This window comes from Muscardinus avellanarius (genome assembly GCF_963383645.1).
Source record: "Muscardinus avellanarius genome assembly, chromosome: 5".
In the NCBI taxonomy this organism is placed as follows: Eukaryota; Metazoa; Chordata; class Mammalia; order Rodentia; family Gliridae; genus Muscardinus; species Muscardinus avellanarius.
The window spans coordinates 68,013,380-68,027,314 of NC_137790.1; positions in this window are offsets into that span (position 1 = coordinate 68,013,380).

Sequence of the window (13,935 nt, forward strand, 5' to 3'; positions counted from 1 at the left end):
AAAATCAAATACCAATATTTCTCTATCTATTCCATGAAAGATTAAGACATGAGATTCTCCCAGACACATCCTATGATGCCAGAATCACATTAATACCAAAACTGACTAAAGACGGCTCAAGAAAACTGCCGACCAATATTGTTGATGAACTTAAGACACAAAAATTCTAGACAAATCCTAGCAATATACATTCAAAATCATATAAAAAAAATTATACACCATGACCAAGTCAGGTTCCTTTTTAAAGATACCTTGCATTTCATTTCAACTGAAATTCAAGAACTTACTTACTCATTTGACTGAGTCTAGACCACCTACAGCAATATTCTTTATTTCTTTTTCTACCTAACTTAAAGTTCCTCTGCTTTTCTCCTGACATAAAGCATTTTCTTTATGCTTCATTCTCTTTCAGTTAGTTGGTAGAATAAATCAACTGCCTAAACAAAAATAAAAAGAATAAAGAAACATGACATGTCTCTCCACCTTCAGATTCTATTATCATCCCCACCCAAGAGGAAATATAAGAAAAATTCTGTTTAGAAAATAATTATATTATGAAATCTTTCAATCAGAGTATACTAGAACATATTTATTTCTTTCATGTAATTCCTGAAGCAAGAGCTAACGAATTTCACCTTATCTACATAAAGACAACAGCTATAAAAAGAACTATGCAACTTAGAAACTTAAAAAACTCCCATACTTTATTATACCTAAAATAAAAAATAAAAGTTTCTCTCTTTTGCTATAATTGTTATGTGTATTCCATTTTTATGTTATAAAAACAATACATTGCTATAATTCTCTTTCTCCCTTTTCTCTCTCTCTCTCTCTCTCTCTCTCTATATATATATATATATATATATATATATATATATATATATACCTTTTAAAGAAGGTAAGAAAAAAGTAAGCATGTATCTTTTTATAGTGGCTATTATATTAGCCTTATTTATCTATTTATTATTATGGTTTTCTTTATTTTTTCCTGTCTTCTAGTAACTATCTGGTTCCAGCCCTTTATTTCAAAATAATTTTACCCCACCTACATTCTCTCTCTCTCTCTCTCTCTCTCTCTCTCTCTCTCTCACTCTCACTCTCACTCTCTCTCTCTTTTTGGTGGTACTGGGGTTTGTGGAAACCCTTCTACCTCTGGACTACACTCCCAGACCTATTTTTTATATTTTTATTTGGAAACAGGTTCTCTTAAGCCGCGCGGCTGGCTTTGAACTTGCATGATCATCCTGTCTCTGCCTCCCAAGTGCAGGGATTACAAGTGTGCGCCACCACGCCCAGCTTCTTCCTATATATTTAAAAATGTTTTTATGGTACTGGGGATGGAACCCAGTGGCCTTCTACCCCCGTGCTACACTCCCAGACCTATTTTATATTTTATTTGGAAACAATGCCTCCCTAAGTTGCTGAGCAGCTCACTAAGAAGCTGAGGCTGGCTTTGAACCTGCGCTATCTTCCTGTCTCAGCTTCCCAAGTTCAGAGATTACATGCATGCGCCACCATGCCCGGCTTCCTATATATATTTAAAATAATTTCTAGAGTACTTGTAATACCTACCACAATGAAAATACTTTGTGAATAATTGTTATGCTGTATTGTTTTAGGAATAGTGACAATAAAAATGTTGTAGATGCTCAGTACAAATGTAATTTTTAAAAATATCCTCAATATGCTCTTGGTGGAATCAATGAATGTAGAACACACATATAGAGATAGCTGTGTAGGTGTATGTATTTATTAATACTTACATATGTTATATATTATATATAATCCAATATAATTGCTTTTTAAATCAATTTTTAAAAGGATAAATCAGACATGGTAGCACATGCTTGTAATCCCACTACCTGAGAGGCTGAAACAGGAGTATCACAGCTTCAAGACCAGCCTCAGCAACTTAATAAGGCCCTCTACAACTCAGTGACACCCTGTTCCTAAATAAAAAAAAAAAAAAAAATAGGGCTGGCTGTGTATCTCATAGATATAATGCCCCTGGGTTCCATTCCTAGAACCACAAAAGTAAAATAAAAATGTAATGATAAATATATGCACTTGTACTATTTTATCTTTGGATAACTACATTTATTGGTAATCTTTTTGTGTGCATAAATTTGAATTATGATCTCTCATTGCTTACCTGCCTTCACTTTGCAGAATTTCCTTTAGTATTTCTTATAAGGTGGTTCTGCTAGAAACACATTTTTTCATATTTGTTTTGAAATTTAGGGTATGGCGCTATACATCTATAATCCCAGTATTTGGGAGGCTGACACAGGAGGATCACAGGTTCAAGGACAACCTCAGCAACTTAGTGAGATGCTTGGCAACTTAGAAAGACCCTGTTTCAAAATAATTACAAAGGTTGGGGGCAGAGCTCAAAGGTAGAAGGCCCCTGAATTTAACCCTCAGTACCAAAATAAATGTAGGAATATTTTATTTTATTTTATTTTTATTCCCTCCCCTCTGATTGGTCACCTTAATTGCTTCTCAATAGGGCCCTTTCTACTACTCGACCTCCTCCTGTTACCCCTTTCCTCCTAGTTCTTGCTAATTAGGAGAAGCATCTGGATTTTATTTTCTGAGTTATCTCTCTGTGCATGCTGCATTGCGAGTTCTGATCCCACTCTTGACGGCCCCAGTAGTGACCTGGCCACCCGGAGAACTCTTATCCCGACCTCGCTGGCTCCAGCATCGGCCTTGCCTCATGGGAAGCCCCAATCCTGGCCTTGCTGGCCCCCGCACCAAACTAACCCCTCGGCTGACTCCTCTCCTAGCCTCAGAGGACCCAGTACCGGCCTAGCCTCACGACAGGCTCCAATCCCGGCCTTGCTGACCCTGGCTCCGGCCTAACCGCTTGGCAAGCTCCTATCCTGGCCTCGTAAGTCCCAGCTCCAACCTTGCCTCACAGAAGTTTCCAATCCCAGCCTCGCTGGCCCTGGCACCAGCCTTACCCCTCAGCCGAGTCTGATTCCAGCCTCGAAGGTCCCAGCACCGGTCTTGCCTCACAACAGGCTCCAGTCCCGACCTTGCTGGCCCCGGCACCAGCCTAACCCCTCGGCTGGCACTGATCCCTGCCTTGGAGGCCTCAGTAGCAGCCTTGTCTCACAGCAGTCTCTGAACCCAGCCTCGACGGCCCTAGCCTAACCCTCGGCAGGCTCTGATCCCAGCCTCGGGGGCCTCAGCATTGGCCTTGCCTTGTGGCAGGCTTTGATCCCAGCCTTGTTGGCTCCGGCACTGGCCTAATGCATCAGCTGGATCCAATCCCGAACTCGGAGGCCCTAGCACCAGCCTCATCTAATGGCAGGCTCTGATCCTGGCCTTGCTGGCCCCAGCACCAGCCTAAACCCTTGGCAGGCTCCGAACCTGGCCTCGGAGGCCCCAGCACCGGCCTTACCTCACGGCATGCTCCAATCCTGGCCTCGCTGGTCCTGGCACCGACCTAACCCCACGGCAGGCTTCAATCCCAGGCCTCCTTTTCACCCAGAAGGTTCTCCCATGTTCCCGAGGTGCCTGGTGGTAGTATTCTACCTCTGAGGTAATTTCTTCAAAAGTTCCAGGTGTATTACATCAGATCTCTGCCTCCCCAGAGTACTTGCCGCTGCCAGTGAGACTGCCTCCACCATTTCAAATCTTTCCCAAGCTCTTTTCCCATACCCATATTTTAATTTTTTCTTTTTTTGAGATTTTTTTCTAACTATGAGAATCTTGTTTGACAGGTATTTTTGTAATTGGCAAATTAAATATTTCATTCCACTGTCTCCTTTTGTTTCATATGAGGAATCAACTACTCTTATTAGGCTTTTCTTATATATGATATGTTTCCTCTTACTGCTTTCAAAATTTTTTTCAGCTGGGCAAAGTGATGTATGCCTGAAATCCTAGAATTTAGGAGGCCAAAACAAGAGAATTGAAGGTTCAAGGTCAGCCTAGGCAACTAAGTGAAACCTTGTTTCAAAATTAAAAAACAAAAAGGGCTGGATTGTAGCTCAGAGGTAGAATGTTCCTGGGTTCAATTTATAGTATTAAATTTCACGCTGGGTGTGGTGGCACACACTTGTAATGCCCGCGCTTGGGAGGCAAAGACAGGAGGATCACGTAGGTTCAAAGCTAGCCTCACTGGCTTAAGAGACCCTGTTTCAAAAAAAAAAAAAAAAAGTATAAAATATGTCTGGGAGTGTAGCCCACAGGTAGAAGAGTTTCCAGGAAACCCAGTACCACCAAAAAAAATAAAAAATAAAAAAATAAAAAATACTACTCATGTTTGTCTTTTAACATTTTTAGTAAAGGTTCTTCATTTGAATCTCTTTTGCCTTTTCCTAAAAATGTGTTCAGCTTCTGGGATGGTTAACATATTAATCATCAAAATCAGAAAATTTTAAAGAAATTTTCAGCTTTTATTCATCTTTTATTTTTATACTTTTTTTCACATATGTTGGTGCTATTAGTGGTGACCCACATTTTGAGGCTCTGTTCACTGTAATCCAAGCCTATTTCTCTCCGTTTGTTTAAGTATATGCTATTGATCTATCTTCAAATTCCCCTATACCTTCTACTAGGTTAAAACTATTTTTGATCTCCTACTCTAAAAAATTCATTTTAATTATTATACTTTACCATTCCATAATTTTATTTATAATTCTATTTATTTTATGTAATTTTATTCTTTATATCTAATAAGATATTGCCATCATAGATTCTTCCATTGTTTTTTGTTTTGTTTTGTTTTGTTTTTTGTTTTGGTGATACTGGGGTTCCTGGAAGCCCTTCTACTTCCAGGGTACACTCCCAGACCAACTTTTTTGTATATATTTTTTGGAAACAGGGTCTCCTAAGCCAGTGGGGCTGGCTTAGAACCTGCGAGATCATCCTGTCTCCACCTCCCAAGCGCGGGGATTACAAGTGTGCGCCACCACGCCCAGCTCTTTCATTGTTTTTTTAAGTGTGTTAAGTAGATTTCCATTGTTGTAAAAAAAATAAAAAACTACCCAAAACAAACAATTTAGAAGAGCTAATATTTGGTTGGGCTCAGCGTTTTAGAGGTTTTGGTCTATCATTGGTTGACTCCATTGATTTGGGACCTGTGGCGAGACAGAACATCATGGTGGAGAGAATGTGGTAGAACATAGCTGTTCCCCTCATTGTGGCCCAGAAGCAAAGACAGCAAGGGAAAGGGCATAGTCCCAACATTCCTTTCAAGGGCATTTATCCACTAACCTGTCGGTTCTGCCTTTTATAGTTTGTTCCACCATTTCCCAGCAGTGCTACAGGCTGGTGACTAAGGCTTTAGCACATTGCCTAACGGTATATTTAGGATCTAAACTATATCATATGGTTTTCTTAAGATTTTATTTATTTACATTTTATAATTGCTAATTTGAAATTGTATCTGTTCAGTTCAGTATCGGGCCCTTTCACAGACAGATGTCATTTTTCACTTTTCCTGCCTGCTTTATAGTCACATTTCCCTGTTTCTTTGTAGGTATCTTAACTTCTTATTGAAATCTGAACATATTAGATAATATATTATAGCAGTTCTGGATACAAGTCTCATGGTTCATTTTTTGCTGTTAAATTTCGGTGCTTAGTAACCTGTCTGTACCATCTTATTAGTGCTTGTTTCTCCTGCATTGTCAGGCTTCTGATACCAGACTTCAAAGGCAAGGACCTCAGACATATGCAGTCAACCTGGGAGCGTGGTGGTTTTGCCAGGACTCCTTTGAGCTGTTTCTCTTACCCATCTCTTGATGAAGCTGTCCGCTATTGCTGGTATCAAAACTTACTGTCAGTTTCCTCTACTCTCCAGAGATTACTGTTTATAATAATGTTGTAGAGTAGAAAATGCCTCACAGTTTGATACAATTAAATTTGGGCCCTTTCACGGGAATAATTTTTGAGGTCAATCTTTGGAGTTTGTTCTGACTCCAGTAGGTATACTCTTTTTTTTTTTTCTTTTTTTTTTTTTTTTTTTTTTGGTGGTACTGGGGGTGGAACCCAAAGGCTTTCTACCTCCGGGCTATCCTCCCAGACCTTTTTTATATTTTATTTGAAAACAGGGTCTCACTAAGTTGCTGAAAGCCTCACTAAGTAGCTGAGGCTGGCTTCAAACCTGTGTGATCCTCCTGTCTCAGCCTCCCAAGCGTGGGAATTACAAGCGAGCACCACCACGCGGCAGTATACTCTTAGCTATTTCTTTCCTTGATTCTCTCTACTAAACTACCTGGTCTGTGGTTTAGTTGTGGCTGTCAGGGAGGTATGAAACTCCTTTGTTTTGCAAAATTTGTTTATACTTTTTTTTTTTTTTTTTTTTGGTACTGGGGTTCCTGGAAGCCCTTCTACCGCCGGGCTACACTCCCAGACCTATTTTATTTTTGGAAACAGGGTCTCTTAAGCCAGCACGACTGGCTCAAACGTGCTGGAACCTCCTGTCTCCGCCTCCCAAGCGGGGAGTGGGGGAGGAGGGGATTACAAGCGTGGGCCATCACGCCCGGCTAGTTTAAACATTTTTTTTTTTTAATTTGTATGTAATACTTTTGTTGGTACATCATTGAGAGCACCTTTAAGCGTAAAAATTCTCACATTCTGTTCCACACAGTGGCATTTTCTCTTAGAGGAAGCTCCAGGGCTCTCCACTGCTATGAATTATCTCTCCCCATGGACCAAATCTATGGGGCACTACTCAAGAACTGGGGAAGTGACATTGGTTTATTTCCCGCACCCTGACATTTTTGTTTTACAAGCATATCATGATAAAAGAGCAACGCTTTCTGTTCTTGTCTTCTCTCTGTTTCATGAAACTCCCACCTGAGAAGCCTGAACAAGGGCTTTTAGGATCCCAGTATTCTTCACTTCCCATATGCAGACTAGAATATCTGCTCTATGAATGGGAACTGAGTAAAGGAAGGAAGCCTATGACTGCCTTCTGGACTGTTTCCACCTATAATTTATTTTCTGCAACAGAGAAACAGTCAAAATGAGAAATGTTGATAGCCTGCCCCTCTTAGTGAGATACTGGGGCTCTTGACTGGAAGTTAGAGCAGGAGGAAGCTCTGACTTATTGGCCAAAATACTGACAAGAACAATTTAAGGAAGGGGCAACTTATTTTTTTCCCACAGTTTTAGAAGCTTCAATTCATTGCAGGCTGGGTCTGTTGCTTTTGGCCCAAAGTGTAGCAGAATACCATGGTGGAAGATATAGCAGAGCAAAGCTGTTCACTTCATGGCTGCTGGAAAGCAGAGAAAAAGAAAGAGAAGGCAAAAACAAGAAGTACCCTTCTAGAGTCTGCCCCCAATGACCTGTTTCCTTCAACTAGTCTCTACCTTCTAAAGTTTCTGCTACCTCCCAACAATGTCATAAAATTATTAATTTATCATTAATTAACCTACTTATGCAGTCAGAGTTCTTATGACGCAATTCCTCTCCCAAAGCTCCACCCCTGAACACTGTTGCACTGGGGACCAAGCCTTTCTTTAGCATGCAAGCCTTTGGGGACATTCCATACTCAACCACAGTAACATAGAAAATAAAGATAGCACTGTCAGCCATTTTAACTATGTCTTTCCACAGATGTTAATTAATAACTTCATGATTGCCATTCTAGTTGGAGTTAGTTGAAATCTCAGGGTAGTTTTAATTTGCATCTCTCTGATTGTTAATGATGTTGAACATTTTTTCATACATTTATTGGACATCTGAATTTCCTCTTTTGTGAAGTGTCTATTTAGTTCACTTGCCCATTTTTTGATTGGATTATTTGTTTTCTTAGTGCTAACTCTTGAGTTTTCTGTATATTCTAGATATTAGTCCACTATTGGAGGAATAGTTGGCAAAAATTTTCTCCCATTCTGTCATTTCTGTTTTGGTTCTTAGTAGTTTTCTTTGCTGTATGGAAGCTCTTGAGTTGCTTGCAATTTTATGAATTGATTCTCCTTTTAATTTCTTATGCCTTTAGGGTCTTGTTGAGAAAGTTTTTACCTGTGTTATTTATGTGTTGAAGTGTTGGACCTATGTCCTCTTCAAAGAGTCTCTGGTCTGATTTCCAAGTCTTTGATACTTTGTGTGTGTGTGTGTGTGGTATTGGGGTTCCTGGAAGCCCTTCTACCTCCGGGCTACACTCCCAGACCTATTTTATATTTTTATTTGGAAACAGGGTCTCCTAAGGCAGTGCACGTGGCTGGCTTCGAACCTGCACGATCCTCCTGTCTCCGCCTCCCAAGCACGGGGATTACAAGTGTGCGCCACCACGCCCAGCATGGATACATTTTGAACTGACTCTTGTGTAGAGAGAGAAAGAGGGTTTTTCCATTTTTCTGAATATGGTTAACCAGTTTTTCCAGCATCATTTGTTGAAAAGGCTGTCATTTTTCCAGTGTATGTTTTTTGCCTCTTTGTCAAAAATCAATTGGCTATAAGTGTGCAGATTTGATTTTGAGTGTTATGTTCTGCTTTGTGTATGTTTTTGTGCCAGTACCATGCTGTTTTTATTACTATGGTCTTATAGTATACTTTGAAGTCAGGTATTGTGGTGTCTCCTGCATGGTTCTTGTTGCTGAGAACTACTTTGGTTCTTCTGGGGTTTTGTTGTTCCAAATGAATTTAAGGACTGATTTTTCTATGTCTGTGAGGAATGACCTTGGTAATTTATGACTATTGCATTACCTCTGAAGATCACTTTTGAAAGAATGGCCATTTTGATGATATTTATTTTGTCTACCTAAAAACATGGAAGATCTTTCCATTTCCTAAGGTCTTCAATTTCTTTTTACAATATTTTATAATTTTCTTGCCAGTGGACATGAATTTATCAAGATTGATCATATCCTGGGTCATAATACAGGTCTCTTATAAATTTGAATTATCCATTATTAAACAGATATGCTCTACTACCACAATGGACTTAATTTAGAAATCAATAACAGTAAGATTCAGTCTAGGAAAACTTCATTAGAAATTGAATTACTTACATCTAAATAATCGTGGGCCAAATCACAAATAATAAGACAAATTAGAAAGTATTTCTAACTGAATGATAATTAAATTAGGGCATATAAAAGTTTGTAGAATATTAATAGTTTTTAAAATAAGGTTATTAATCTTTCATGATTATGCATTGATTACATGATTAGAAAAAAATACTTTTTACATGATTAAAAAAGGATTTTGTAAAGTTTTACAAAATTAGTATCCTAAGTTTCTACCTTAAGAAGTAAAAAAAAGCAGGGAATTTTAATACCAAAGTTAAGAAGGCAATAAGAGAGATAATTCCAGAAAAAAACAATGTACATTTATATTTTTTAATAAATTTGATTTTTTTTTTTTTTTTTTTTTGGTGCTGGTACTGGGGTTACTGGAAACCCTTCTACTTCCAGGCTACGTTCCCAGACCTATTTTTTTATATTTTTTATTTGGAAACAGGGTCTCTTAAGCCAGAGTGGCTGGCTTCAAACCTGTGTGATTCTCCTATCTCCACCTCCCAAGCGCAGGAATTACAAGAGTGCGCCACCACGCCCGGCTATCGATCTCCTTTTTACATGCATGTAGCCTAAATCAGTACTAAGTTCCTTTAGCCTTCCAGTTATTTTCACTTTATCTGTTTTGAGTTTTAACCCCAGTGGATACATGTTAGAAATCATATGAGAATATCAAGATACTTTTTTATGGAAGTGTGGGACACTCCTGAAATGCACTAATGTGTGTGTTTTCTCAATTTCAACCATACTTGCATTCCACCTTTTCAACTTCTAGCTCCTCACATCAATTGCATTTTGGCTTTCTGCTTGAGCTTTACCTGCCAGCATGTTTTTTGGACTAGATAGTATCCTCAGAACAAAACTGTCTAAAGTGAAGATCTTGTTCTGTGTGGTTCTCCCCATTCAGGTGTTTATTGCACCAGTATTTTCCCATAATTATTCTCCAGTCCCTTAAGGTATTTTTCCAAATATTGTCACTATTTTCAACAGAAATTTTATTCTGATTCAAATTCTATGAAATTACTGGTAGTTGAAAATTAGGTATATAATTATGATGTTCAGCCAAACTAACATCCTAGTTAAGTGCCTCTCATTTTTTAATGCCCAGAATAAAACATCTAAAAATTAAGCTAAAATTCAGGCTTTGATTTGGCAAGTTTACGGTGAGAACTGAGATTTTGTACTTTAAGAGGCTCCTGGGTAGTATAGGCTTCTGTCATTAGCTTTCATTTTAAGTGGTCAAATTCTAAACTACTAACTTTGTGAGGTTGGTATAAATTTTGGAGTATGATGTAATGAAATTTGAGTTTGAAACAATTAGGTCCTATATAATGTTCTTAATAAAGAAGTGTTGGTTGTGATTGTAAATTAGTATTTTCCAGGGGTTGAACAAATGTCAGTATTCATAAAACCTACCTCTATCTTATTAATGTCAATAGATTAAACAGTACCATGAGCCTGATTATCTGTTAGCCAATTAAGATAAGTACTGGACTTGCCTTTATAGCATATTTATTGTGATTAGAAATATTGATGTACTTCATGCTAAATACTGGCCAATATATCAAGTATACAATTTTTCCCTGGGAAGATTCCAAAAACAACCAATAAAAACATATTTTTAAAAGGATAGTTGCTTGGCCTGGCGTGGTGGTGCACACTTGTAATCCCCGCGCTTGGGAGGCAGAGACAGGAGCATCGCGCAGGTTCAAAGCCAGCCACGCGTGCTGGCTTAGGAGACCCTGTTTCCAAATAAAAATATAAAAGTAGATCTGGGAGTATATCCCTGAGGTAGAAGGGCTTCCAGGAACCCCAGTATCACCAAAAAATAATAAATAAATAAATAAATAAATAAATAAATAAATAAAAGGATAGTTGCCAACTTTTTCCTATTAAAAATGAATCTCTATCATGATGGGTGACAATAATGCGATTTCTTCTAAGCATCTGAAAGAGAGCTATCTCTTCTTTTATATCTATTATCAACTACTACTTCTATAGCAGTGTTCTTTACATGACCATCTCCTATGCTCATCAAAACAACTCATTAAACTCTACAGATTTTATTTGCTAAATAATACCCTAATCTAATAACTGCCACATTTCCCCATTGTTATCACTATGCAAACCTAAATATCATGTGCTCTTCCTAATTCCTGATCCTTTTCCCTACAGATCCATATAAACAATGCTACCCAACTAATCTATTTAACCAATCTATTTAGCACCTTTCTTAAAACACTTTGATACAAGGCTCAAGCTACTTGTGAAAGAGAAGGCACTCTATGTGCTGAGCTCTGCCTATCATTGTGGTTTCTTTACCTGTGAGTCCATTCTCCAGAATTCTATTCCATTAACAGTAAACCGCTCTGCTTCTTGTACTTGCCATGCTACTCTCCCCTTCATGAATTGACACTACCTACTATCTTTTCTTCATTTGTATCACAACTATACCCTTTATCCTCTGTCTAAGTCTTAATGGCCTTTTAGACTTAACTCAGTTGTGATCCCCCGGAAGCCAAATGTGATGCTTTCTGGAAAGTTCTTAATATATACCTAAAACCCAGTGGATATTTCTACCACCGGTATGTCATATACCAATCAATTGCTTAACCTTGATTCTGTCCCTTACTTACAGTATAAATTTTAGATCAATCCTGAGGTTTTCTTCATTTTTATATGCTAAGGGTCCAGAATAATGTTTGACATTCAGAGTTTGCTAATTCTTGTTGAATATGTCATGCTAGAATCTTTTCCTTGATTATTAAAAAAAAAAAAACTGGCACCAAATATCCTCTGGTTTTAATTCAAGAAACGACTTTGTTCAACTGCATTAAACATAAAGAATAAAGTGTTAAGGACATGTTTTTTGTAAGCAAGAGATAATTAAATTACTCTTCAAATAGGGGTTATATGGATTGGGGAATATTGTGAACAGGAGTGAGAAAGAAGAGAATTTAAAAAAAGGCTGAATAGATGGGTGTGGTGATGAACTCCTCTAAATCCAGTACTTGAGAAGCTGAGATAGGAGGATCACAGGCATAAGGCCAGCCTTTGCAACCTAGATAGGCCCTTAAGACTTAACAAGACTAAAGAAGGCTGAGCATGTAGCTTGGAGTTAAAACATGCCTGGTTCAATCCTTAGTACCAGAATTGGGTGGCAGTTGGGGGGAAAGACTGAATAATGTGACAGATACTATAGTCTGGAGCCTAGGAGATGAATCACGAAATGAAATCCCAAAGGCTTGATATTAGAAATTTTTATAAACACATATCAAAACTCATTTTAATGTGTTGGAATTTTGTTTTCATTGTTATGCTTTTATTATTTTGTTGTTTTTTAATTTTGTAGTGTGATAATATAAACTTCTGCAACTCTATTCTCAAATTTTTAGGAAAACCTATATTCACAGAGATTTTTGAGATAGTATGAGGAACATTAAGAGAAGTAGTAAAAGAACATAAAAACTTCCCCTTTTCACTCCTTCCCAGACACAGGTATAAATGGAACACCATTACTTTATTTTTAATTTTTTTTAATTTTTAATTTTTATAAGTGGAACATATTGAGAGTGGTGTACATTTACATTGTGCTTCATGCCCTTTCCCCTCCATTTCCCTCCCCCCCAATAGAGAGTGTCCAGGTTAATCATGTTGTATTTATGCTATTACATATATTCGTATGTAGCTCCCCCATTGAACAACCTCAGCTTTCTTCCTCTCCTATCCTTCCATTCAAGCTTTGCTGATATTTCCCCTCCATCATCTGGAGTCCCTCTGGTATTACCACTACTCCCTAGCTTGGACATATTAGAGAAAACATATGTCCCTTCTCTTTCTGTGCTTGACTAATCTCACTTAGCATAATGTTCTTTAGTTCCAAAACATAAAGAAATCAAACAAAAACAATTACTGGCGAGGATGTGGGGAAAGAGGAACTCTTTTACACTGTTGGTGGGAGTGCAAAGTAGTTCAGCCACTATGGAGCTCAGTATGGAGATTCCTTAGAAATCTGGGAATAGATCCACCATTTGATCTGGCTATACCACTCCTGGGTATCTTTCCAAAGGGGTTGAAATCAGAGAACTACGTTAACATACACATCCCCATGTTCATAGCAGCACAGTTTGTAATAGCCAAAATATGGAACCAACCTAGATCTCCATCAACAGATGAATGGATTGCAAAATTATGGGAAATACACACAATGGAATTATATTTAGCTATATAGAAAAATAAAATAATAGCATTTGTAAGAACACCATTACTTTAAGAGAAAGTGTAATCTAAGACCACTCATCAAGTGGTAATTAGCTTGGAAGAGGACTGCAATGTCAAGGAGCTGAGAATGACAGGGTGGAGCAATTTCTCAGTGATGATTCTATAGATGGTCCGATGCAAACTTTCATCAACAGCTACTGAAAGCAGGTTGTCCTTGAATGATGGTCACTTTTTTGTGGGCTCCACATATACTTGGTGTCCTAGAGATCATGAGCATTTCTATTCCCTTCTCACTGCCACTTGGAACTTTGTTTCCCCCTTTTCTCCTTTTACTCAACCCCTGTATACCTCCTAGTATAAAGGTGCGTCCAATATGGTATCTCAGATACCAAGACTGGAGAATGGGGAGAAATAAGTAAAATAAAGCCAAAAATATGGTTATTTATTTTATCTTCCACAGTCCTTGCCTACACAACAACATGTGTAATACACACACACACACACACACACACACTGCTGCTTGAATTAGGGAACTGTATTCTATTGTATCTGGATCCTAATCTGACTTTTCCTCTCCCTCTAGATGTTTTTACTTTTATTTTTAAGCTACTAACCACTACTAGCATAAGCAGTAGTGATTCAAAAGGTTGGCCAAAGATTTTCTATTCAAATGCAACTCAGTCTTTCAGGATATATTTTTGGTTATGTTTGTTTGCTTGTTTGTTGGTACAG